At 34.8% G+C, this 25100-nt stretch overlaps 1 pseudogene; it reads right to left on the reverse strand.

Annotated features, from left to right (window-relative positions):
* Positions 1 to 543: 543 nt before the first annotated feature.
* Positions 544 to 25100, reverse strand: part of LOC109455157 (cytoskeleton-associated protein 2 pseudogene) — a 28876-nt pseudogene continuing 4319 nt past the window's right edge.

Here is a 25100-nt window from a genome sequence, read left to right on the forward strand (position 1 = left end):
GTGTTCCATATCTTGATCTGAGTGGTAGTTACATGAGTGTGTTTACTTTATGAAAACACATCCAGCTGTACACTTAATACATGTGCATGTTTCTGCTGTGTGACATGCTTCAACAAATCATTATTTCATAATAATAATAATAATAATACGAATAATAGTAATGAAAAGATGTGCTTGCCTACTTAAAAGAAAATTCATAGGAAGGTGGCTTTAAGATAACTAGATTCCAGCGGTGTGCTGGAGCTGGCTTGTACTGGCTTGTGAGAGCTAACAGTTAATTTTCAGGAATTTTGTGAGCTGGCTGTTAAACACAGCTATTGCTAAAAATCAAATTATATATACTTGCACCTAAATAAATTACATTAAAAATAAAGGTGATAAACACTCAAAACATTACTTTCTAATTATTTTACTATTATCTATACTCTTTAGGTTGTTATTTCTTCTCCTTCTTCTTCTTCTCCTTTTCCTTCTCCTCATCCTCCTCCTCTTTCTCCTCCTTCTCCTTCTTCTCTTCTTTCTGCTTTTCCCCTTGTCATAGCTTCATTTCTCTTCTGTTGTTGCAGTCTCCATACACATCCGGCACAGTGCTATGTTAGGGCGGCATATAAAAGCACCAGTTTCATCTCCCAACTCTGTCAACTGTTCCAATGAAGGCACACGAGGATAATGATCTTTTAACATATCTGACAACTTAGAAGTCTTGTCTTGAAGATGTCGAGAACATCTAACTGTGTTAGAAACTTCAGCTCTTTAAATGTAGAATTTATTTTGTCAAACTTCATCTTCTTTTTTTCCACATTGTAAGTATGGTGTAGTAGACACATTATATTTAATTAAGCAACTCTCTCTAGTTTCTGTACTGGGAGTTCTAACATCATTGGCTGGATCTTTTGTCATTTTGCTTTCTTTCACAATTTTGAAATACAGCATTTCTGTGATGTTTATTTTCCATTTCCCGTTTTCCTGACTCTACATTAACACCAATATCTTTAGTGTTGACTTCTTGGATTTATTCCTTGGTTGCACAAGCCTCTTCAAAATTTTCTCCAAAATTAACTTTTTCTTGACTCTGCATTGTTAGAATATTTTCAATTGCATGTTGCATCTCTTCAATAGGTTCAGATCCTGCTGGAATGGCCTCATAGATTGTGATAATATTTTCAGTAGGACTTGTGAGTGGTTCAGTTCATGCAGGGCATATCCAATACTGAAGTTCTTTGGCATCTGGAATATTTTGAATCAGGTCACTCAGTGTGTCCAATATTTCTTCTTTTGGGCATCCCTTATTAATCAGAAACTGTCTTGTTTACTCTTTCAGTAAATAATCTTTGTCATCTTCTTCTTCCATGGTAGTCCAAAAAGACCCAAATGCTTTTTCATTTTGTCCTTCAGGTTCAGGCTGGGTAAGTACTGAGCTAGGAGACTTTTTCATATTCTTCCTTTGCCAGTTTTCCACTTACTCAGATGAGCTTTTCTTTCTTCTGCTGTTTCTTTGGGTTGAGCAGGTCTACTATCTATAGTTGCTTTTGCTATAGAATGTCTGCACCGGTCAATGGTTTTTGACTTTCTGTCAGTTTGGTATTACAAGATGAAGCAGGCCTGGCTATAGATTCCATAGTGTCTTATTTCTTTTTACTTCCTGAGAAGAACTGGTTTTGACATTAGATAAAACTAAATTTAATTGTAGAAATTCTCATGAGGCCCTTTCCGAATTGTAACATTGGCAGAGATTCTACTATGCCTCGTTTCATGGAGTCCTGGATATTACTGTGGTGACTGCTAATAGGAGGACGCAAAAGTTGATGATTCGGAGATGTAGTGCTCACAAATTTAGTGGTAGTCTTCACATTTGAGGCTCTGTCACTTTTCACTGTTACACTGCTGGTGTTTATAGGCCGAGGCTTTGTGGCTTTAGAGAAAGTAGTTGAAAGTTTCCTTGTTGTTGCGGAACGCTCCTTTTATTTGTACAGGTTTTCTAAATGAATTAATCTTTAACTGAACAATTTGGCCACGATAAGATTCAAGCACAGGTTTCTTGAGCATGTTAGCATCTTGCTTTGGTTTTTCTGTAGTCACTTGTTTCTTTTTATTATTGTTTTTAATGTGAAACGCTTGGCTGAATGTCAGACGTTGACTTTGGGGCTTATCTTTATTTGGTAAAAACTGCCGAGTTTGATTATTATTCTCCAAATTATGTATGTCAATTGCTATAGTTGAATTGGTTACTTCATTAGAAGATTTTAAAGGAATGCATTTTTTTTCCATTGTTATATTATTTTTCCTTCTTGTAGGTCTACTGATATTTTATCAGCCATTTTTGTCTTAAGTTTCAGAACTATTGTTTCTTCTTGGACTTGACACTCAGATGTCATAACTCTCTGGTCTCTACTGAATGATTTTCCTGCTGATATATAAACATTTTTTTTTCTTTTAAACAGACATTCTTTGAGTTTTTGTTTTTTTTGTTCTCTAAATGCTGGATGGGCCATCTGACTCAGGGAAAGCAACAGGTCTTGTGGCACCTCTGGAGGGCTCACTGCACTGGGGGGCAGGGGGTTGCATCTCTGATTTGACCACTTCTCAGTCCCTCTAACTGAGTCCTGGTGCACTGCTTCTTGAGTTTATTTCTACTTTTTGTATTTCTATGGGGGAAAAAAACACACATAATGTTCTATTGCAACTCTGTTTAGTAGCATCAGATTGTTACCTTGAACTGGTCGTGGTAGGTTTATTAACTCCACAAATATCAGTAAACATTACAAATCAGGGTTTTATTTACTCCTGCAGAGCCAGTCATTAAACATTTATAACACAGAACTGCCAAATTCAGTCTTTCAACAATGACATCAAGCATCAAATGATATTAGTTTTATATATATATATATATATATATATATATATATATATATACACACACACATATATGTATATATGTATGTATATATATATATATATATATATATATATACATATTTATATCTGACAAAGGACTGATATCAAGAATATACAAAAATCCCTACAAATCTTAAGGAAAAGACACTCAAATAGAAAACTAGACAGAAGATCTGAACTGTACAAAAGGGGATATCTAAGTGACCAAACAAATATGAAATGCGTTCTCCCTCCCTCATTAGTCATTAGGGAAATGTAAATTAAAATCGTAATAAGATACAAATATAAATCCATCAGAGTGTCTAAAATAAAATTTAAAAACTGACAAATCCAAATGTTGGTGAGATTGTGGAACAATTGAAACTGTCATACCCTGCTGGTAGAAGAATAAATTTGTACAAATATTTTGAAAACCATGTAGCAGTATTTAATAAAACTGAGCATACAGATACCCTATGTTATAACAGTTCCCTTCTTGGGTATATAGTCAACAAGAGTGCTGACATATGTTCATTGAATGCTCACAGCAGCACTAGTCATAAAAATCCAAAATTGAAAAACAAAACAAATGTATGTCAAGAGTAGCATAGATACATAAATGAAATGCTATATTATGTAACATTGAAAAAGACTAAACACAAATCATGGATGAATCTTACAAAAATAAAGTTGAGAAAAGCAACATGACACACAAGTGTACAGAGAGTAGGATTCTAATTACAGGAAAACTGGTGTAGGGTGTTAGAAGACAGGACAGTTGTGAGGGTTGTAACAAGGAGGAGCTGCTCAGGAGACTCCTGCGTGCTGGTAATATTCTATTTCTTTATCTGGATTATGGTTATATGAGTGTGTTTATTTTGTGAGATAGTATTGCAAGCTGAGGAGACTAAGTTTGAGGGCCATTTACTCTTGGTTAAAAAAGGAGACAAGGTAGTGTTGAAGAGATGTTAAAGATATATGAGATTTTCACTTTAAGACCACCAGAAGGAATGAGTGTAAATTGAAAATAGGTATACTCATACATTAAGATTTGTATACACTCCTACATACACAGTATACTTCAGTAGAAGTTAACTTTCAAATATAAAGAAATACTCGTATCCTATACACCTGAGGAAAAAAGGTACGTAGTGTGTATATACTTCAGGATTGGTAGATTTATTAATTTCAACAATGCCATTATGGAATCTTTGTTATCTCTGATGACTAAAGGGCTGGCTTTATCCTGATCTGATTCCTCCAGTAGTTGTATGGCTGACTGCTTGAATCAACTGGGCTAGATATTCTTTATTTAAGTCTGGCAAAAGACAGAGGTCCCCCAACTCTCTGTTTAAGAATAGGAAAGGACTTTCCTAATCTACAGCAATTTTACCTTTGTATGTCATTGGTCGGAAATTGTCCACATGTTTATTCTTGAATCAGACACCACGGAGGAAATGATATTCTCTTAATTTCTGTTCAAGGAATAAGCCTGACTGGTGTAAATTCTTCAAACCTTAAGCTATTTAACAATTCAGGGAAAATATAATAGATGTTAAAAAATCACTCCTAACCCCCAAACAAGCCACTCAGATGCTTCCCAATGGACACTCTTTAATTTGTGTTCCCTACTCAAGCTAACTTTTTGAACTTGGAAATTCTCAGCATAGGCCACATCAAAATTTACATTGTGATGTAAAACATTAATTCTGAACACCCTGTGAACCAATGATCCTTTAATGTCTTAAATGAAATTCACAATACTTTAATCCACCACATACCAGCTTAAAATTTCAATACAAAGGTCTAATTATAATACAAAGAAAATAATTTATAATGAAATAATGTTTCATTATTTAAAAATGTAGGATTAACTCCCTGATTGACATAATGATGTAGCTGGATGCTTGGAAACATTTTATAATGAATAAGGTTGTATTTAGGAGAAGAAAAATAATAATCAACTGGATGTTTTGACATGTTTTCTTTATACTTGACATTTTAATATGAGGACCAAATAAGCACATGATTACATCAGCTACAATTGCGGACTGACGTAGGTGATTTAACTGATTCTGGAAACTTAAATACCATGGGCAGCAATGTCATGAGTGAAGAGGTTTTCGAAATGGTAAATAGCTCTTGGGAAATTTCCGAACAAAACCAATTCTGATCTTCTTCCTGAATGACTCAGCAATTGCATTTCTGGAATATTCAATATATATTAAAACTTTAAGGACATCTTTCTGTTTACATGCAAAGCAGAATTAGGCTCCAATTTTGTAAAATGAAAAACACGTTATCTATGGTAATCTCTAGGGAAACTTTCAAGTCACATAGCACACAGGTCATTTCTTTATTATGTAAAATTGTCTTAATATTGGAATATGTCTAGACATTATTCTACTATAGAATACTATCCATCAAATGCCAGCAGTAATTCCCAAACATTTTGACAACCAAAAACGCCTTCACAATTTCTGAAACACACCTACAGCCATTAGCAACAGGGTTATAAAACAACTCTCAAAATGGAAAGAACGCGGATCTTTTGAGGTAGAGAGACCTGATTTTAATTCCTTTCCCTATGCCTCATTGCTTGTATAGACTTGAGAGTGTAAATTCAGGGCCTTAGTTTTCTCTTTGGCAGAAGAGAAATAACATAACAGCCTTGTTTTTAGGATTGATGAAATTACTAGGCACAGAATAGATGATCTCCAAAAGTTATTTTCTATATCTTCCTATTCATTTCTTCTCCTGTTTCTCACTGTATTACTCTAGATTGCTCTTTCCAGCATCTTTATTTGCTAAGAGATTTTTACCAAAAGAAGAAAGCATAAATCAAAAATAGACTCCTATCCAGTGTAGGAGACATCGCTAACCATATGGAAAAATATGAAAGGATAAAATCAATGATACTTTCTTGCTTAAAATGGATAATTGATGGTTTTAATTTGGTCATTATTATACTATACTTTAACTCTTTCTTTAGTTCTTAAAATTTGTAAAATAAACTAAAAACTTATACCAGCTTGAATTCCACACTATACTTAGATCAAAGGCTTAGATGATGTAATAATCACCTCTTCACAAGACAAGATAATCTCATTATAGCAAATTTTTCCAAAATAACAATGCCAAGAAAATTATCTAAGATAAATAACCACACAAACCCTTCAATGATTACATTCAGTTGTTCTAGTGTTGCACATAGTATAGTAAATTAGAAAAGGTCTCTTAAACCGATTATCTCGTTAACAATTAACATATTTCAAAGGTGCAACCTCAAATAGTAATCACTTTTTTTTAAGGTGCTTTGGTTTGTTTTTGTTTGTTTGTTTTTTTCTCCATTAGTTCATTAGAAAATCCTGATTGCTTGTCTAAGAATTAATGGGGATTATTCTTTGGAAAAGCTAGAAATATATTTTTTTTCATGTTCCCAAATGGTAAAAAAGGCATTTATGTCTTGTAGTTGAGGTAGGTCTTTGACATGGATGTCTGCATATATTAGGAGGTTTAAAGGGTATGAGTATTATCTACTTACTCAAAGGTTACCAGGAAGACCCACAACATCATTTACCCTAAATGTCAGCAGAATCCATATTAGAAATTTTGCCACAGTGGTTCCTTCATTTATTTTTATTTTAATTTAGGTAAGATGCTTCGTTAATAAGTAAATTCCTAGAAACAAAATACAAATTACAAAAAGGCAAATAAATGTATACACACGCACACAATGCAGCCACGTTTTAGGAAGGATTACATTTCTAAGGACAGCAACATTAGTACAATCAAAGTAATCCTAAAATACTTTTTGATCCTAATGAAGATTTCATATTGATACTGATGTATTATTTCTCAGTATTTCCAATGCTCTTAATGTTGCCTCCACTGTTGGAATAAAATCCTACTTTTTTTTTTTGCTTTTTAAATTAAGTTTATTTAGATGACATTGGTTAATAAAATTACATAGGTTTCAAGTGTACTATTCTATAATACATCATCTGTGTATTGCATTTTGTGTTCACCACCCAACAGTCAAATCTCCTGCAGTCACTATATATTTGACCCCCTCTTCTACTACCCACCTTTCCCCTTCCCTCTGGTAACCACTAAACTGTTATCTGTGTCTATGAGTTTTTGCTTGTTTGTTTATCTTGTTCATTTATGCTTTCAGTTCTGTATTCCAAACATGAGTGAAATCATGTGGTTCTCAACTTTTTCTGTCTTCTGACTTATTTCGCTCAGTGTGATCATCTCAAGATCCATCTATGTTGTTGCAAATGGCACTATTTCATTTTTTCTTATGACTGAGTAATAGTCCATTGTATTTATATACCACATCTTCTTTATCCAATCATCTATCAAAGGACACTTCAGTTGTTTCCATGTCTTGGCCACCATGAATAATGCTTCAGTGAACATAAGAGTACATATACCTTTATGGATAAATGTTTTCAGATTTTTGGGTAGTTATCCAGAGGAGGGATTAGTTGGTCATATGGTAATATTGTTAATGTTTTGAGGAACCACCATACAGTTTTTTGTAGTGTCTGTATCAATTTACATTTCCACTAGTATTATATAAGTGTTCCATTCTCTCTACAACCTCTCCAACACTTGTTATTACTTGTTTTATTGATAATAGCCATTCTAACAGGTGTGAAATAGTATCTCATTGGGTTTTTATTTGAAAATCCTACTTTTTTTATTGAACAGTGGATGATCTAGTTTTTTTATTTTCACTTACAGTTTTTTATGTGTGTGGAAAATACCCATCTTAAAATGTTAAATTCATGTTCAGTAGTTGAGAGATGTTCATACAATAAAAGGCATTATAACCTTAGGATTACTGGATAAACAACAGTTTTATGTTTATAAAAATAAATTTAAACATACAAATGCGAGAGCTTTGTAGAAAAAATAAAATTATTCTTAAAAGACATAAAATTTGTCCTAAATTCAAGGAAGCAATAGTATTTTCATTGATGGGGAAGCTCACTATCTTAAAGATATCATTCTTCTACTTGAAGCTTCCACAACCACAGTGTTTGTAGGAGTTAACAAATTGCTTATAAAATTTATATAGAAGTATAGATGTGCAAAAATAGCCAATAATATATTAAAAACAAAGAAAGGGGAATTGATTTCCAGATATCAACTCTTTTTATAAAGCTAGATAATTTAAATTCTGCTACACTTAAGCAGAAAAAGACAAATAGATCAATGGTACAGAGACTTTAGAAACATATTCTCTTATATCATGAAATCATGGAATAAAACAGTAATGGTTGACAGTTCTTTTCTTTTAGGACTTGAAAATGTTGTGCTGTATCTTTCTGGCTTCCATGGTTTCAGATGAGAAATCCACTGTCATAATTTATCAGTGTTTTTAAGCAATGCAAATTTTTTTAGCATTATAGCAGTTTAAATAAATGAACTATTTAGATCAGTCTATCAGTTTGAATAGTTCTCAAAATACAATATTGACATGAAAAGAAAATCCAGTGGTGAAATAAGATACACATTCGAATAGAATTTACATAATACTTTTAAAACACTCAAGCTACAATAGACATTTATTTGTATGTGTATGTCTAAAATTAATAAATTGGTCTAGAAGTTGTCATTCACAATTTAAATTACTAAATGCTACTTAGAGGTTGAGAGAGAATGGGATGGAAGAAGGGATGAATAACAGTGACCTTATTTATCATATTTTATTTCTTCTCTAAAATCAGATTTGAGAAAAATCTGATAAAACTTATCCTTTTATTCTGAGCACCACACAGAGGAGTACTTTTTTTTTTTCTCAGGAGCTTTTTTGGTCTTCTTTTTAATATCTAAAAAGCAGAAGCTGCCATTTGTGAGTACTTTCATTTCAAACTGTTTTACTCATGGTAATTTTGATATATGAGGTCAGACAATTAAGTTCAAGAACTCATCCTAGAAAAAGTGCTACATATCTCATTGCTGAATATCACTACGGTCACCTTTAAAGTACTCCCCTTGGGAAGCTATACACCAATGCCAGCACCTACTCTACCTTTCAAAGAAATTTTGGAACTCTTTTTCTGGAATGGCCATCAGAGCTGTCATCGTATTACCCTTGATGTCCTGAATGTCATCAAAATGTCTTCCTTTCAATATTTCCTTTATCTTTGGGTAAAGAAAGGAGTTATTGCGGGCCAGATCGGGTGAGTAGGGAGGGTGTTCCAACATAGTTATTTGTTTACTGGCTAAAACCTCCTTCAGAGACAGTGCTATGTGAGCTGGTGCATTGTTGTGATGCAAGAGCCATGAATCGTTGGTGAAAAGTTCAGGTCATTTTCATCTAACTTATTCACGCAGCCTTTTCAGCACTTCCACATAGTAAACTTGGTTGACTGTTGGTCCAGTTGGTACAAATTCACGATGAATAATCCCTCTGATATCAAAAAAGTTTAGCAACATCATCGCAACAAGTTCGAGAACTTAATTGTCAGACCTCATATAAGACAATATTAAATGTAATACCTCTTATGAAATATGCTATAGAGAACCTGGTAAGGTTCAGTGGACACATTTTGGAAAGTCACAGTCCCAACAATGCAGGAGCTGGGACATGGACCCAATTACAGGTCACTTTATTGGTTAAAATATGGACTTTGTGACTGAAAGCTGTAATTAGGCATAGCTCCCTCTGAACTATAATTCTGTTCTAGGTGACTAAAGGAGGTATGCCTAGACTCAAAAGGGGAACTTTTATGATAGTAAGTCATTTATTCTCTTACTATAAATTTTAGAATTGACTTCCAAATCTGTTATTACTGCACATAAACTATAGTAGGCGGTATTCTTTAAAAGTTACATTCTGTGAGGTAGTAAATTATAGGGTTCCCAAAACTACTGGCTTTCATAATTTTTAAAAGCATAAAACTTTCTTTGCTAATGCAACTATACTTACTCAAAGTTAAAATATATATTTAGGTGTTGAAAAGTTTAGATAAATACTTCTATGCCGAATATAAAATTCACAGACCTATGTTAAAGTGTTGACATTTTGATTTAGGCATATAAGAATTTCTCTTTATTAGATATTTCTAGTAAAGTGAAGGAAAGAACAACTTCCTGGAGGAGAAATTTCATTTTTTGAGTCTTCTAGCAGTTGTAAATCTCAACAACTTTAACTTGTAAATCTACTACTTAAATGAAATTTCATTTGTCAAGTGTAGAAGGCTTTAATACCCCACAGCAAATGTAAGGTGCTCTGCATGCATTAGATCTCAAGTTTACTTTGTTAAATTTTCATATCTCTTAACCTGTCATATTAACTGAATGTCAGAGACTTCTGAGTTCCCACCTAAGTGTTTGCTTGTTTTATCAGGCAGATTAGAGTAAAAATCCTACTTGCTTTATTGAACAGTGTTTTAAAACAGACTGTGATGTTATCAAGTTCTTCAAATTTTAATGAAAAACCAGTTACATTTCTGAAACGGTCTAAGTTAAGTCAATATGTAAGCAGTGAGAAGGGCCATACTCACACAATTCCAATGAGATAACATGTCATTAAGCTAATAAATATTTCCTAAGTAGGCCTGCAAATTAACATTGCTATAAAAGAATCGCCTATTATTTGTTTCATTTGAAAATATGCATTAGAATGCTAAGTATAGAATAGTGTGGGGAAACAATGATTTTTGCCCTGTGTAAAAAATATGTGGCTCCAAAACAAATGTATGTGCATTAGTCTGAATGGCAAACTCAAAAGGTTATATTAATCTGGTGTCTACATTGTTAGGGAAATTATCCTTAGTCATTTACTCATTAGATACTCAATGAATGTACCAGATAGAGGAGTAGAGGGAAGGGCAACACACTCATAGGCATGTTATAAGATGTGACATATGAGTACCTAGGGAGCTGGTCCAGAAAAGTGAAGATCAGAGTGCTGGAACAACAGGAACAGACAATAAGAAGTGTGAACATGAAGGGCTTTATGTTCTAACCTCAGGAGAGTTGATGTTATCTTAAAACTATTGCAATCCGTTGGAGAGTTTTAAACAAGGAATGTTATACATGGATTATAATTTTAGGAATGTTATTCTAGCGGCATCATGAAGTTCAGATAGGACAAGCCTAATTGTGTGGGGTTGCTGCACGGTAAACTGAAGATGAGATTAAAAGCTAGTCAAAGTAGGCCTGGAGATCCAGTATGTGCCGTCATTGACATAGGATAGGAACGAACAGAATAAGACAATTTCTACAGGAGTTGGATATTGATGACTGTATTCGTTTTCTATTGATGCTGTAACGAATTAGCACAAAATTAGTGAATCAAAATAACACAAATGTATTATTTTACAGTTCTGGAGATCAAAGCCTGAAATCAGTTTCACTGGGCTTAATTCAAAGTGATAGAGGACCGTGTTCCCTCAGGTGGCTCTAAGGGAGAATTTGTTTCCTTGGCTTTTCCAGTTTCTAGACACCTCCTGCATTCATTGGTTTATGGCCCCTCCTTCTGTCATCAAAGCTATCAGCATAGCACCTTCAAAACTTCCTTTGCCCTCCTGCTTTCCGACCCCGCCTCTCTCTAATAAGGACCCATGATTTCATTGCACTCACCACGTAATCCAGAATAACCTTCTCATCTCAAAAGTCTCAACTAAATCACATTTTCAAAATCTCTTTTGCCATATAAGGTAACAACTTCACAGGTTCCAAAAATTGGGATGTGGACATTTTTTTGGGGGACTTATTCTGTCTCCCACGATGATGAATGAAAAGTTGAGTTTTAGCCTGACATTCACATATTTATCTTGTCAGTATGGATAATTAGTGATACTATTCTCTGATACAAAGAATAAAGAGAACTGGGAAGGTTGAAGGGAGAACAAATGACTTTATTTATGGACTGAAAATCTGAAATTGATCTACCTCAATGTGGGACATCACATAGTTAATCAGTAGAAAGTTGACCATATGTGTTAAAAGATTTCGGAAGCTGAAAATATTTTTTCCTTGGTAGCCCGAGACGGTATTTGTTGCCACAGCTTTGTCTAGTCCATTCTGGTGTTTCAAGGAGGAGAAGAGGTTAAAAGATAAATGGTACGTAATTTGCTTTTATATTAAGTAGCTAGCAGTTTTTAGGAAAATGGTTGAGCATCTGGGAAATGTTAGCGTTGAAGTTCTCTTGTTCCATCAGGTAACTAACATTAGTAACGTGAGATAACATCTTAGAGCTAGGAGTAGTCAAAATATCTTCAGTAGTGCAATGCAGTTTGACCGGAGTATATGCCTTTTCTTTATCTCTTCATGTCAGTTACAACACACAGCTGCCTATCTGTGGCAGACATTCTTTCACAATTCTGTTTGGTTTCTTGATGATTGCTAGTTGTATTAAGGACTGGGGCTGGAGGTACTAAATTTATTTGATGCTAAATCAAGCCAGAGACAAAATGAAAACCAATCTGAATAAATAAATCAATTTATCATGTAAGGATGCCAAAAGTCCTTTCCTGATTCTATATCACCTTACCTTTGGAACTTTCATTTCTTGCCATTGCATTTTTTGATAAATTCCATATTCCCATCTTAAATGGCAAACATCTCCTTTTGACTCAATAATATTTGCATTTATCAGGTCTTTTGAGCTACATGTTTTTATTTTATTTATTTTTTTTTTATTTTTATTTATTTTTAATTAAAATTTATTGGGGGTAACAATGGTTAGCAAAGTTACATAGGTTCCAGATGTACAATTCTGTAATATATCATATTGTGTGTTCACATGTTTTTATCTTCAAAAATGATGACATACAGAAGAAAAAAATATAAGAAAGAAAACTAAATCACATAGCACTCCTAATCCTAAATCCTAATTTTAAGGAGCATCTAACATATTAAAAGGCCAAACCAATAACACTGCATTACTAGGATTTTCTTCAACAATGATATTGATCCTTTTTACTGTAACAACATAAGAGATTCTATCTCAGGCACTGGGACTAATAGAAGATGAAAATACAGAATGACAAGATTAAGAAAAGGAAGACAGACTGGTCAGAGAGAAAATGAAGAGTCACAGGGTGGAAAAAAACAATATATATGCAGATGTGGGGTGATAGAAAGCCTTAAAAAATGAAGAAAATACTGATATAGATAAAGTACGGAGACAGATTTCTTTGGGAGCTGAATTTTATATAATTTGGATGGCAATCATAGTTGTGGCAATACACAAAATAGTAATAAGGTTTTTTTTGTTTTTTTTCATGAACCTTTTTCTAGATCCAATATTCAGGAGATGTCCATTTGATGGTATTCAAGCAGCTTCAAAATAATGATTCAGATTTAGAGGGACTAGATTCCTATATTGGAATAAAAAAGGGTTCTTTAGTAAACAATTATAATAGATAGGTAAATATAACATACAATAGCTTGAGCTATTAAAATATGTAAAAATGTGATGGTGAAATGTATTGCAATTTGCCAATTTCTTTTTCTGGGTTGTTACCATTACAGAAAAAAAAGAAAAAGGAAAAAAAGAAAAGAAATTATGGCAGATCAACCTGAAAATGGTGTGAGAGTAGGCAATCTCTGTGTCATGTCAGCTGGCTTACAGGGCAAGACCAAACTATGACAGTCTATCGATGTTAGTACATACAAATTATTTTGTGGTTTTTATAATTTTAGCTCATATTTAAATTCTAATAAGAAAATTAGCCAGTTTTTCTTTGTTGGGTCTCTGTCAAGATTCCCTTTTTATTGTTCCCCTTGAACTCAGTTCCCAGTTCTAGCATGTCGTTTTCCTTTTTCCTTTTCCATTTTTCATCCTTTTCCATTTTTACCCCTTCCATCTCTCTTTCGCATTTTTATGGGTTGGAACTAAAACTAAACCAAGCAAAACCTGTCACTTCTTGCCTACTGACTTGTGTATGTATGTATGTGCTTGGGTCTGAGTGTATTTGTGTGTGGCAGAAACATGGACGAGGATGACAAGGAAGGATGATGTTATAAAAGAAAATGTCACGAAAACTATGAAAATTGTTACTTGGAGAGATAAAGTAGTTACTGACAAGGGGACAAGAAAAAGAACAAAAATACCTTTAGAGAAAAAGGTAATGCTTTCACTTTTCCATGTAGATTTTGGGTCAATATTCATGTTACTATAGCACTAGAAGATAACAAATTATACTTTATTTAGAAGAAAAAGAGCAATTGTGGTTGTGCAAAAGATGTAGAAAAGAGACAGACCCTAAGGAAATATACTGAAATAAAGATGGCAAATTGTGCCTATGGTTTGCCAATAGTTTATAGTAGAAATGAGAATAATATGATGATAGCAGTTGTTAAAGGATGAAGAAAGGTGGATGAACATAAGTAGGATCCATATAAAGTAATGGGAGGTTTGAAAAAGCATGTTCTGATATTTTCTTCTGTTAGAAGAAAAAAAGGGGGTAGTTCAAGTAAGTGGAAAGTGTAATTAAACTAAGGGGCCCCTCAGAGAAGGAAATGGAGGGAAAAATTCTAGGGAAAGGAGGAGATTAATTGAAAAAAGTTTAGTGGAGGAGACCAGGGAGGATTTATAAACTCTCATTCTGATTGGATTTGAAGATAAGAGGAGAAAATCAGTGAAAGGGTTAGAGGAAATTGTTGATTATTGCTCCACTTTGTATAATCATGTAGTAGCCTGACCTTAGAATGACTTTCTGAAGCTTAGAGAACTCTGAGAGCAAAATTGTACCACGGGGAACTGTAATAGTTAGGAGTAAAAATTAGACTTCGCATGTCGAAGGTTCAGCATGAGGGTCAATTCTAGCAATTTCCCATAACTATCATTCATAGAAGGCCACAGATTTGGTGATAGAGCTCTATTTAAAGTCAGCAAAGGAGAAGCACACATAGGCCCTAGAAATAAAGTGGAGTCTAAGGTGAGGTGGCTGATATTTCAGAGCTATACAACAAAGATGATGTGTTATTATTTCCCTCCTTTTTTTAAACAAGGAAGGAAGATGTCAACCTCAAAAGCCTTCAGAGAAAAGAAGTCCATTAAACCAGAACCTGATAGTTCAGGCAGGGAGGTCAGGAGGAAGAAGCTGGCATACATGAATGGGCACTGGATTGCTGCAAAGAATGAGATAGTCATTTTAGAGTCAGCCAGGTTCACACCCCACATTTCCTAATTTTAGTGACCTGTGTAATCTAGTAAAACAGTCTTCTATTCTGAATTTCACTTCTTTTGAGTAAACAACACATTTTTCCAAGAGTATCTGCTTGTTTGCTGAGTTTACGAGAGTAGGGGAAAGGAATGAACAGAGTCAGCTGGGGTGGGGGGACAGTGGTGTCCCCATTTTCAGATATGGAGCAAGGAAACAAGACCCCAGCATCTAATGCTGAAGGTCACCCAGTGGAATCCATGCACATTAAAATACATAGTCCCTTATGATCAAAGGGGGAACATCTGAGTCATTTATTGAAGCTTCTAGAACAGTCTAACCCTTCCCCTGGGGCTTTGTTTAAGCACATATTATTAACAAAACTCATGACTTAAGCTTGCCATTTTCATCTGAGCAGCATTTTTTTTGGAGGCTACTGATTTATTCTATTTTAAACCAACATTATAATATGACACTTAATTCTATATTGGTTTTCTCATTGTTGCAAAACAATTCCTTTCCCTTTATTCTTGACAAGTTTTCTAGACCCAGAAATAAAAAGGTAATATCACATCACTGTGTACGTCTATCCTCCGGGGTCAGAGATTAGGCCACACCAAAGGGCTTGAGGAAAAGGCATATAAATTAAAATGTAATACAAGGGAACAAGATCACCCCTCTCTCCCACGTAACAAAAGAGTGAGGAGAGGTACACCAAAACTCCAGAGTGATGAGTTATTTCTCTACTTCAATATATATATTTTTAAATCAACATATTAAAATAATTATTTTTTAATAAAATTGATTTAAAATGACTGTGTTAAAACTATGGATTAAAATCATCTGTGTGCTCAGATTCTTGCAAGGTAAGGCCGATGAAATTGTACAAAGATGCGCTGAGGCAGGAGCAGACTGCCTGACCACACTATGCCCAGTTTCGTCTAAGCTTACATTGTCTATTATGTTGTAGACTATTAGGATCTGAAGTTTCTGTGACCACTCTAATTGTCAAAATTATATAGTTGGAGTTTATAAGAGGTAGTGTAGGCAATAATTCCCTCACCTTTTTCTCTTGTAAAATGTTGGTTGTATTTATTTTTTAGCTTTGGGTCATCATTTTTATTTTTGAAGATTTTATCCAATTTCAGATAATAAAATGTTCATGTAGAACATATACATGATGTTCGTAAATTCGTTAGATTTTCAAGTAACCTTATTAAAATTCCCACTTTATAGATATTTTTTAAACGACTCAGTGTTTGAAAGATGTGCCATGTATGGATTGGCTGAACTTTGATCACTGTTTCTGTTGCTTTTTAACTTGTAGGTCATATAGGTCATGTAAATAATTAAACAGGGCCACTCTGTATGTAGGAAGCGGGAGTAGGGTTTGGGAGAGAGAAGGCAGAGGGTGTATGTAGTTAAGAGGAAGAAATAAACCAGAAAACAAGCAAGAAATGCAAAGTAAGGAATTTTAAATTATTCTTTGGCTCAGAATATTGTGTCTCCATAACATAAAGCAGAGAAATCAATTTCTAGTCTATTGTCAAGCTAGGATGTGACAGGTGGCTGAACTTCACCCTCAACTAAATCCCGAGCCTCAATTATGGATTGAATTCCTGTCATGCTTTATATATATTTTTGTTTACTTTTCACAAGAAATAAAATAAATCAATGGTGGTGAGGTGAAAAGAAGGAATGGGGTGGAGAATGAAAAGGAAATATTATATTGACTAAAGACTATTTCATACAGATTTCTTATTCTCTTAAAAGACCCCATCCTGAACCTTAATCCATATTTTCTTCATAATGAAGTTTCTTTAGAGATGGTGGGACTCACACAGGAAGGAAGATTATTATTCTAAGCTCATCTGTGTAATTTCCTAACTTATGTTTGTTAAGCCCATTTTGAGGCACACTCTGGGGTTCGGATATTTTTGAGGTTATGTGGCAGATTTCAACAATAGAGTGTGGTGCACCTCCGTTTTGATATTAACTTCTGACCTACATAGAACTATTTCTGGTCTTCAGAACAACTGTCAAAGGGTTAGCACTTTCTAATAAGCTGGTTATTGGCAGAAGAAGTAAAAGTAGTCCCCAGGTAAATATGTCTGCCTTTTTCAAAGTGTATAAAATATATCTGAAGAATTTAGGTGTGCTTCCATCTAAATGACTGTCTATCAGTTCGTCTTAGCCAAGATAGACTAGTGATTGACAATTGAGGTACTTATTTCATTTTCCTTAGGCAAGCAATTGAAAACTTTGGTGTGAAATGATGGCAGAGCAGTTTAGGCCTTAATTTGTTTCTGACTTTATTCAAAAGATACACAGGCCTGGCTGAAAGGCAGACATCCAAATCCATAGAAGCAAGTTATCCAAACAGATTTTAAATTTATAATTGTCTTGTTTTTGAAAACCGCTTACAGCCACAATTCACATTAAAAACCGAGCCCAGTTTTCAGATAAGAAGGCAGTGGGGGCCTGGCAAAAATCCCTTTGCGTTCTTTGTGATATCAAGCATTAAACATTTTGCATTCAAACCATGTAGGCCCGTGATCAAGCAAATGCAGAGCAGAAAGTGATTTCTTTAAGGTACAGAAAAGCTGCAGGGCTTTGTGGGCACAGTTTGGCCTGAAATTTTATATACTCTGGTGACTACTTTCTACTTAATTTTCTTTGAGGACCCTTAAAGACGTTGTTAAAAGTGATGCTCTCACCTCTTCAGTGTGTGAACAAGTTTTCCTGCCATTTTGACTCAAAATGGAAAATGTGAATTGTTGAATCATATTTATATTGATAGACAAATTACCTTCTTCAGTTTGGGCATCTATTATCATTCCTCATGACTTCAACGGCACTGGGGTTCACAAGGACAATACAATTTAAAAGAAAAGTAAACAACTGTTTCCACCAGTTACTTTTATGAAGTTCCTGCTAACTCCTGTTATCCAGGCAGAGGCCAATTGAAGGTTGTAGATGCAATTGGCTACTGGCAGTCAAAGTTCCAGATAGGAAGGGAACTCTCGCTTGAGGTGAGACTCTTATAGTCTTCCATTCTACTTCTCAATAACAAGAGTAATAATAACTTCACTACAATATCACACAATATGTGTCAGTACAATTATATCTGACAATAACATTTTCAAATATAAAATTATATACGCAATGAGTAACTGTTGAACAATGAATGACTCTTAACATTCATTAATAAGTGATTTTCTAATATTTTTCTTTTGTAATAACTTTCACAAATATTAAGATATCTGTTTTAAGATTAGACAAGTGGTATCCAGATAATTTACATGACGGGCTTAATTTCACATGGCTTAGTAAAATGATAGGGGCAAAATCAGTTCTGCTTTCTTCTCCTGTGCTGCTGTCTTTGGCCCATGCTGTGTGGAAAATTAATTTCCGGTTGCCTATTATGCCAGTCGAGTCTGCCTCCTGTAGAACTAAGGCCATAACCCCTATTTAGGCTGAGGATGTTACATCTTTTTTCCCATACACTTTATTTGATTGTCCTTCCTTCCTATTTAAGCTCACCCTGGGTCCTCTGGAAATCTCCAGCCTTTGTCAGCAAAGATTATTGTGGGCTGGAAGACACATCCACAATTACCCAGGTCAAAGTGCAAGGTGGTGAGCACATTCATTTTATCAGCCTGTATTTTAAGGGAGAGGTTTCTAGGTGAAAAGCCAGGTACATCTTCACATTCTAACCACACTAATGAGATTAACTTCCACTTTTATGTGGGAGACAGCACTGATAATCAACTGAAAGTGAACTGGAGACTTTCCCTTTCCCCTCCTGAAAAATTCTACCAAGTTTATTGAGCATGTAGTATGTGACTAGAACTGTGTGCGGGGCTGTGAGTATAAGGGTGTGTAGACATGCTAGTACAGATGTGCGTTTGGATGGGGAGGAGAACACTGTGTATTTGAAGTGATGATGGCTGTCAGAGACCATCAGGGACTATACCGTAGTATCTGTCTTACAGAAATATCAGAATCACGTGCCATGGACTTTGATTTTTGCTGGCATCTTCTTGAATAGAATATGTCACATCCTCCTATGGGAAAGGAGAAGGGGGAAATCAGTGCTTAGAGTTATTGGGAAATGGGAGATCTGGCAAAAGCAAGATTGAACTTCTGTGTTACTGTGTATCTGGGTACCTTCCCAGAGAGGGCTGGAGGCCGTGATCGAGTCAGAACCACAATCATTTGCACTTATATTCGTCCTAGTTATAACACGTGCTGGACGACAGCTTTTTAAGTCCCTCAATAGACATTAATGCTCAGAGACTGTAGCAATCCTCACTTGCAAGTGCGATTCATGAGGATCCAGTTTTGGGAAAAGGAGACATGCTAGGAGAGGCAAGCCAGCTGGCCTTGATTCTTTATACATTCTAGCAATACTGGTCTGACAGACTCCCCTGAAGCTCATAACTAGGAGGGAAACTCCAGCTTTTCCCATGGCTGGCATGCGCCATGACAATCCTCTAACACCATTGCTACCATTGCATACCAATAAATAAACAAAGAGGATTTTCTAACTGGGTGAACCAAAACCTCAGATTTATTAAAATGACAAAGAGACTGGTTATGGTGGAAGATGAACAGGTTGGTGCTGATCCTGTAGGTTTAAACTCCAAGACCTGACGGCTAAAGTCGTGTGCCCTCTGTCCTTACATGACTATCGCCCTGCTTCCATTCTTTATGTCAGAGAAGGACATCACAAAGCACCAGTGGCATCCTGTATGAGTCATATAAAAGTGGGACTTTACTTGCCCTCTTCCTATGCCTTAACAAAGAATGATTAGGTGATTTTAAGAATGAGTCAAATTCACAAAATGCTCTTTGAACCCAAGGTCCATAAGTTTAGTACCTAGGTTTTCTTCTATGCAGTTTATTGTGTCAGGTCTTATGTTTAGGTCTTTGAGCCATTTTGAGTTAATTTTGGTACATGGTGATAGATAGTAGTGTAGTTTCATTCTTTTGCACATGGTTTTCCAATTCTCCCAGCATCATTTATTGAAGAGGCTGTCTTTTCTTCATTGTATGTTTTTGGCTTCTTTATCAAAAATTATCTGCTTTATTTACGGTGGCCAAGGCATGGAAACAACCAAGTGTCCTTAGATAGATGATTGGATAAAGAAGTTGTAGTATATATACACAATGGAATACTATTCAGCAGTAAGAAAAGATGAAATAGTACCATTTGTGACAACACTGATGGATCTAGAGATTATTATGCTGAGTGAAATAAGTCAGACAGAAAAAGTTGAGAACCATATGATATCACTGACATGTGGTATATAAAACTGAAAAAAACACAAAAGAACAAGACAAACAAATGAAGAAACAAAAACTCATGGACACAGACAATAGTTTAGGGGTTACCAGATGGTAAGGGGGGAGGGAGGTGGTAGATGAGGGTAAAGGGGATCACATATATGGTGATGGAAAGAGAACTGACTCTGGGTGGTGAACACACAATGTGATATATAGATGATGTAATACAGAATTGTACACCTGAAATCTATGGAACTCTACACACAATTGTCACCCCAATAAACTTTAATTAAGAAAAAGAATGAGTTCTGTGGGCGTTCTGAACTTTGTAAGAATAACAGGTCAGATTTTAGGGTATATAATCTATAGACATGTCTGCAACAAACAGAAGTCCCATCACTTCATAGGGAAAAGAGTGAATTTGCCCTCACACCAAGGCGGAAAAATAAAAAAATCACTTAAAGGTAGTCATAGAAAGGAAAATGTGTCTGCTGGTGGGGCTGATAAACTGGATATCTGGTGGGACGTCTCTTATATGTCACATTTGTCAGTTTTTGTGGTATAAATACTTCTACTATGTCAGTTTAACAAATGGAACTCAAAATTTGTGAATGTTTAATAATTGGCACATGCAAGTCACTATAAGGTGGCTCCAGCAAAGACTTTATAACTGCATATTTCCCACATGGGAAACAAATTGACCTTTGTAGAACCTACTTTACTCTTTTGGATTCACTGAAAATAATTACAAAGGATCAATTGTCACTCTCCATTTGTATGGCGACTGTGCAAGAATTGTACCCTTCTGTTTAGGTTGCCAGCCACTAATGCATATCCCAAGAATACCTTTACATTAATGGAATACACTGTGCTGAGGTTTATGGATTAGGGAGATTTCAAAGTCAAGGGCACAGATTTCAAGCCTTACGTTGTCAAGAAAGGAATCCAAAGAACTGATGATAGCAACATAAGAAAAAAGAGCAAGAAGAAATCAAGAATTGTAAAACAACCTAGAATGAAAGAAAGAATTCATTTCTGTAGTCATTCAGTTATTAAACATTAACCAATTTTTGTCCTTATCAACCATATATAGAGAATGGAGAAAGCAATACACTCATAAAAAAAAAGTGGGAAAAGAAGGACTTTTAAACAAGTATTGTTAAAATAAACTAGCCAGACATACAAAGAAAGCTATAAGTGAAATGTTTCTCACACCATGCACCAGAATAAACTCCAAATTGAACTATGAAAGTAGAAATGTATAAAATGAAACCATATAGATACTATAAGAAAGGATGGATAAATTATTTTATTATCTAAGAGTGGGCAGATCTTTTCTAACCATGGTAATGAAATAAACTTTTTTTTAATTATTAGTTTCAGATGTAAAAAACAACATAGTGATCAAAAAAACAAACAAAATCAACAAAAAATGACAATTGGAAATAGCAATATATGCAATTAAGAAAATTTAATGAGTTAATGAGATAGGAAGTGGTCGAGTTGGGATTTAAGTAAGGAACTCAAATATCATTCTGAGAAAGTAGCGTTTGAACCAAGACCTGAGTGATAAAAGAAAACCAGCAAGGCAACGTTCCAGAGTCAGCCATCAGGTGGAAGGAACAAAACATACAAGGTACTCAGAGCCAGGAAAATGCTCTTTAAGTTCAAGGTACAGCTATTGTGGCTGGAACCTGCTGAATAAATATGAAGAAGATTGGTAGGAGGTGAGGCTGAAGAAATACACTAGAATAGGTCACATGGTATCTTGCATGCCATAAAAAGACTATTTCATTCAAATTTTAATGAGAAGACTTTAGAGAGTTTAAAACAATGAGTGATATCTGATTTGCATTTTTAAAATGATCACTCCATTTACTTCCAGGGATTAGGGGATGGAAAGAAAGGAATACTGGAGTAGAGGAGTGTGGATTAGTTTGGAAGAATCCAGAAACAGACACCTATGGTTGCTTATCACATATCCTACTTAGTAGAAATCTGCAGATAGACAGAGCTTACAGGGGACAAAATAGGATGTACAGACTTGGCTTTGAAAGGAACTGACAATTTCTGTATTGAAGAAACACAGAATCACAGGTTTTTGTGAGATTAACTGAATGCAGTGACACCCAATGGCACAGTGTTTCCTGAATAACGCAGTCTAATCCAACGTTTGAAATCAAATGTAAATGGAATGAAGCCTATCTTGACTGTTATATTGATGGTTAAATCTGCAAATGATTGGTTTAGTCTGCAAAATGCTAGCAGAAAAATGAAACTCAGACACCTTCTAACAAATAAAATCTCATGTGCAAAGAATAAAAATTAGTGACTATCTCCACCTCAAAGAAAGAAATGAAGGAGAGACAATTTATTTTCCATTTAATTGGATCAAAAGCCCATTGTGTGATGACTTTAATTGTGCATCCCATGGGCAGACAGACATTTCATGAATTCAACATGGATTTGGAAGGTCATAGACAACAAAAGCATTTCTTCCATTATGTCTATTTATGGTTCTAACTTTCGGTAATTAACCCAGAAATGGAATAAACTATTTTTAATTAACCTGAAGATAAAGCCTTTAAGAAATTCATTTTCTATAAATTTTAAATGACTCTTTATGCATTAGCTCATTTTAATTATTAAAAATACAATTCTAGACTGAGGTTTGAGTCATATACTAATGTACCTCAAAATTATTTAATGTTATTTACCATTAAGAGTCTTATTGGAGGTGAATTTTCAACTTTGTCATTATCATGATAACATAATAGTGACAAAATGCAGTAGCTGTCTTATGTTTTTGAAGTGGTCTTCTTTACAGTTATTTTTATACATGTCTAGAAATTATATATATGGTGATTCTCTTTGCAAGTAAGTTCCTTGCATTAAGCTGTTTCAAACCTGCTACCAAAGACCAATGGTACACTTATAAAAAAGAAATGAGTATGAATGAATTTCATTACCTTTGTAATTAATATGCATTAATTAGTTATTGATAATATGTACAAGAGCATACATGAGACACATGCATCCACAGTATATGCAGTAAATTTTATGAGTATGAAATGTCCTGCAACAAATCGTGCACATAACTTTTTATTTAATCATCATTTTCTAGGTTAAATATTGTACAAATAGTAGCCAAAGATTCATAACACAGTAACAGTTATACTGATCATTTATACTTTGACTGGGAAGAGATAAATACCTCAATTTCTGAGAAAGAACAGGAACTGCAGGATAACTATGCCTCATGAGAGGTTCCCAGGATCCTTGGAAGTTCTGCTGAAGGAATTATTTTGTCAACCTCTCAGCAGCAGAATTGCATTGCTCTTTATCTGCTCCTGTCAGTACCAACCAACTTGTAATGTTTACTCTTCATCTTAAACTAGCTCATCCATTTCCCCTGTGTGAGTTTTCCATTTAATCACAATCTTCCCTGTTTGGGCAGAGTGACACCACCATGAAGGCCACTGGCAAACCTGTACCTGAATTTCTTTTTAAGCTGTGTGTCACTTTTGTGACGTCAACTGTGGTCAGGAGGCTGGGTCAATAATAGCAACAGATTCCCTTCCAAGTGGACCAGGAGAATGGCTGCCATATTGATGTTTGGCTTGTACAGTCACTTAATATTTGAGATATGACTGATTACAGCTCTTAAAGCCCCACCTTTCAGACTCTTTATGTATTTCAGTTAATGGAAATAAAAGGGAAAGGACAGGATCAAAAGGGAAAATATACATAAAGGTCTCATGGCATCCCATAATATTAGAAAGTGAAATAGCTCTTCAAGTAAGCAATAATTCCTGAAAGCAATGCATTCATGTAGTCATTCAATCATTTAGTTATTTGTTTCACATAAATTGGTTTTCTACTATATTTCATGAACTAAACAAATAAGGTTTCAGTCTCTATGCCCCGCCCCCGTGGCTGTCATGGGTTAATTACTTTAGGAAATGAAAAACAAATTAAATAAATGATAATTGAGACTATGAAGAACTTTTTATTTGAAATTAAATGATGATATCTATTTTCTGAGATGAAGTGGGAGAGGCCTCATCGGATAGTTTGCTTAGGGAAGGTATCTCTGAGGAGATGTTATTTGAGCTGAGACGTGAAAAATGAGAAGGAACCAGCCAAAAGTCATGACATTCAATTTTGTATTGCTTTGCAGTGGTGACGATTAATAGGACAGAGCAGGTTTATTAACATCAACTTTTGACATAGCTCATTCAGTGTTCAGGGCAAAAATAGGTTCAATGGCAAAGGTAGGACATAGGAACATTTTCTTCACTTTCTAGTCTTTTAGTACCACAATGGTATATTCATAATAAACCATTCATTGTCTTGCTTATGTAATTTGGGAATAAGAAAATAAATTACCACCTGGAAGAGAATATTTCTCAAGAACGATAGGACAGCATATACCATGAAATTATAGTAACAGCAGCTGAACACTGATCCATCTGGAAACTTTAAACAATGCATCTGGCAATTTATAGTTAAGAACTTGCCACATTTGACAGAAAAGGTCATAAATATTTCTCATTATTACTGAACAAGACACCTGTGAGCTCAGAGTCAACACTTATAAATCTAGAAGCCATACTGGCTGGCTGTCCTGAAGTAAACATAAAGACAGCTAATCTTTCTAATTGGAAAATCCCAGACACACACAAAGAAGTCATAGGTTTGTAAATAAAAGTAAACTGCCTGACACTAGGATGCAGTTGGATTTTAAATATATGTGTGTCATTGACAGGGTCACCAGAGATCCCTGCTTTCCTGGGACTCTTC

The sequence above is a fragment of the Rhinolophus sinicus genome, chromosome 3 (assembly GCF_057876585.1).
Source record: "Rhinolophus sinicus isolate RSI-liver-muscle chromosome 3, RSI-T2T, whole genome shotgun sequence".
Classification (NCBI taxonomy): Eukaryota; Metazoa; Chordata; class Mammalia; order Chiroptera; family Rhinolophidae; genus Rhinolophus; species Rhinolophus sinicus.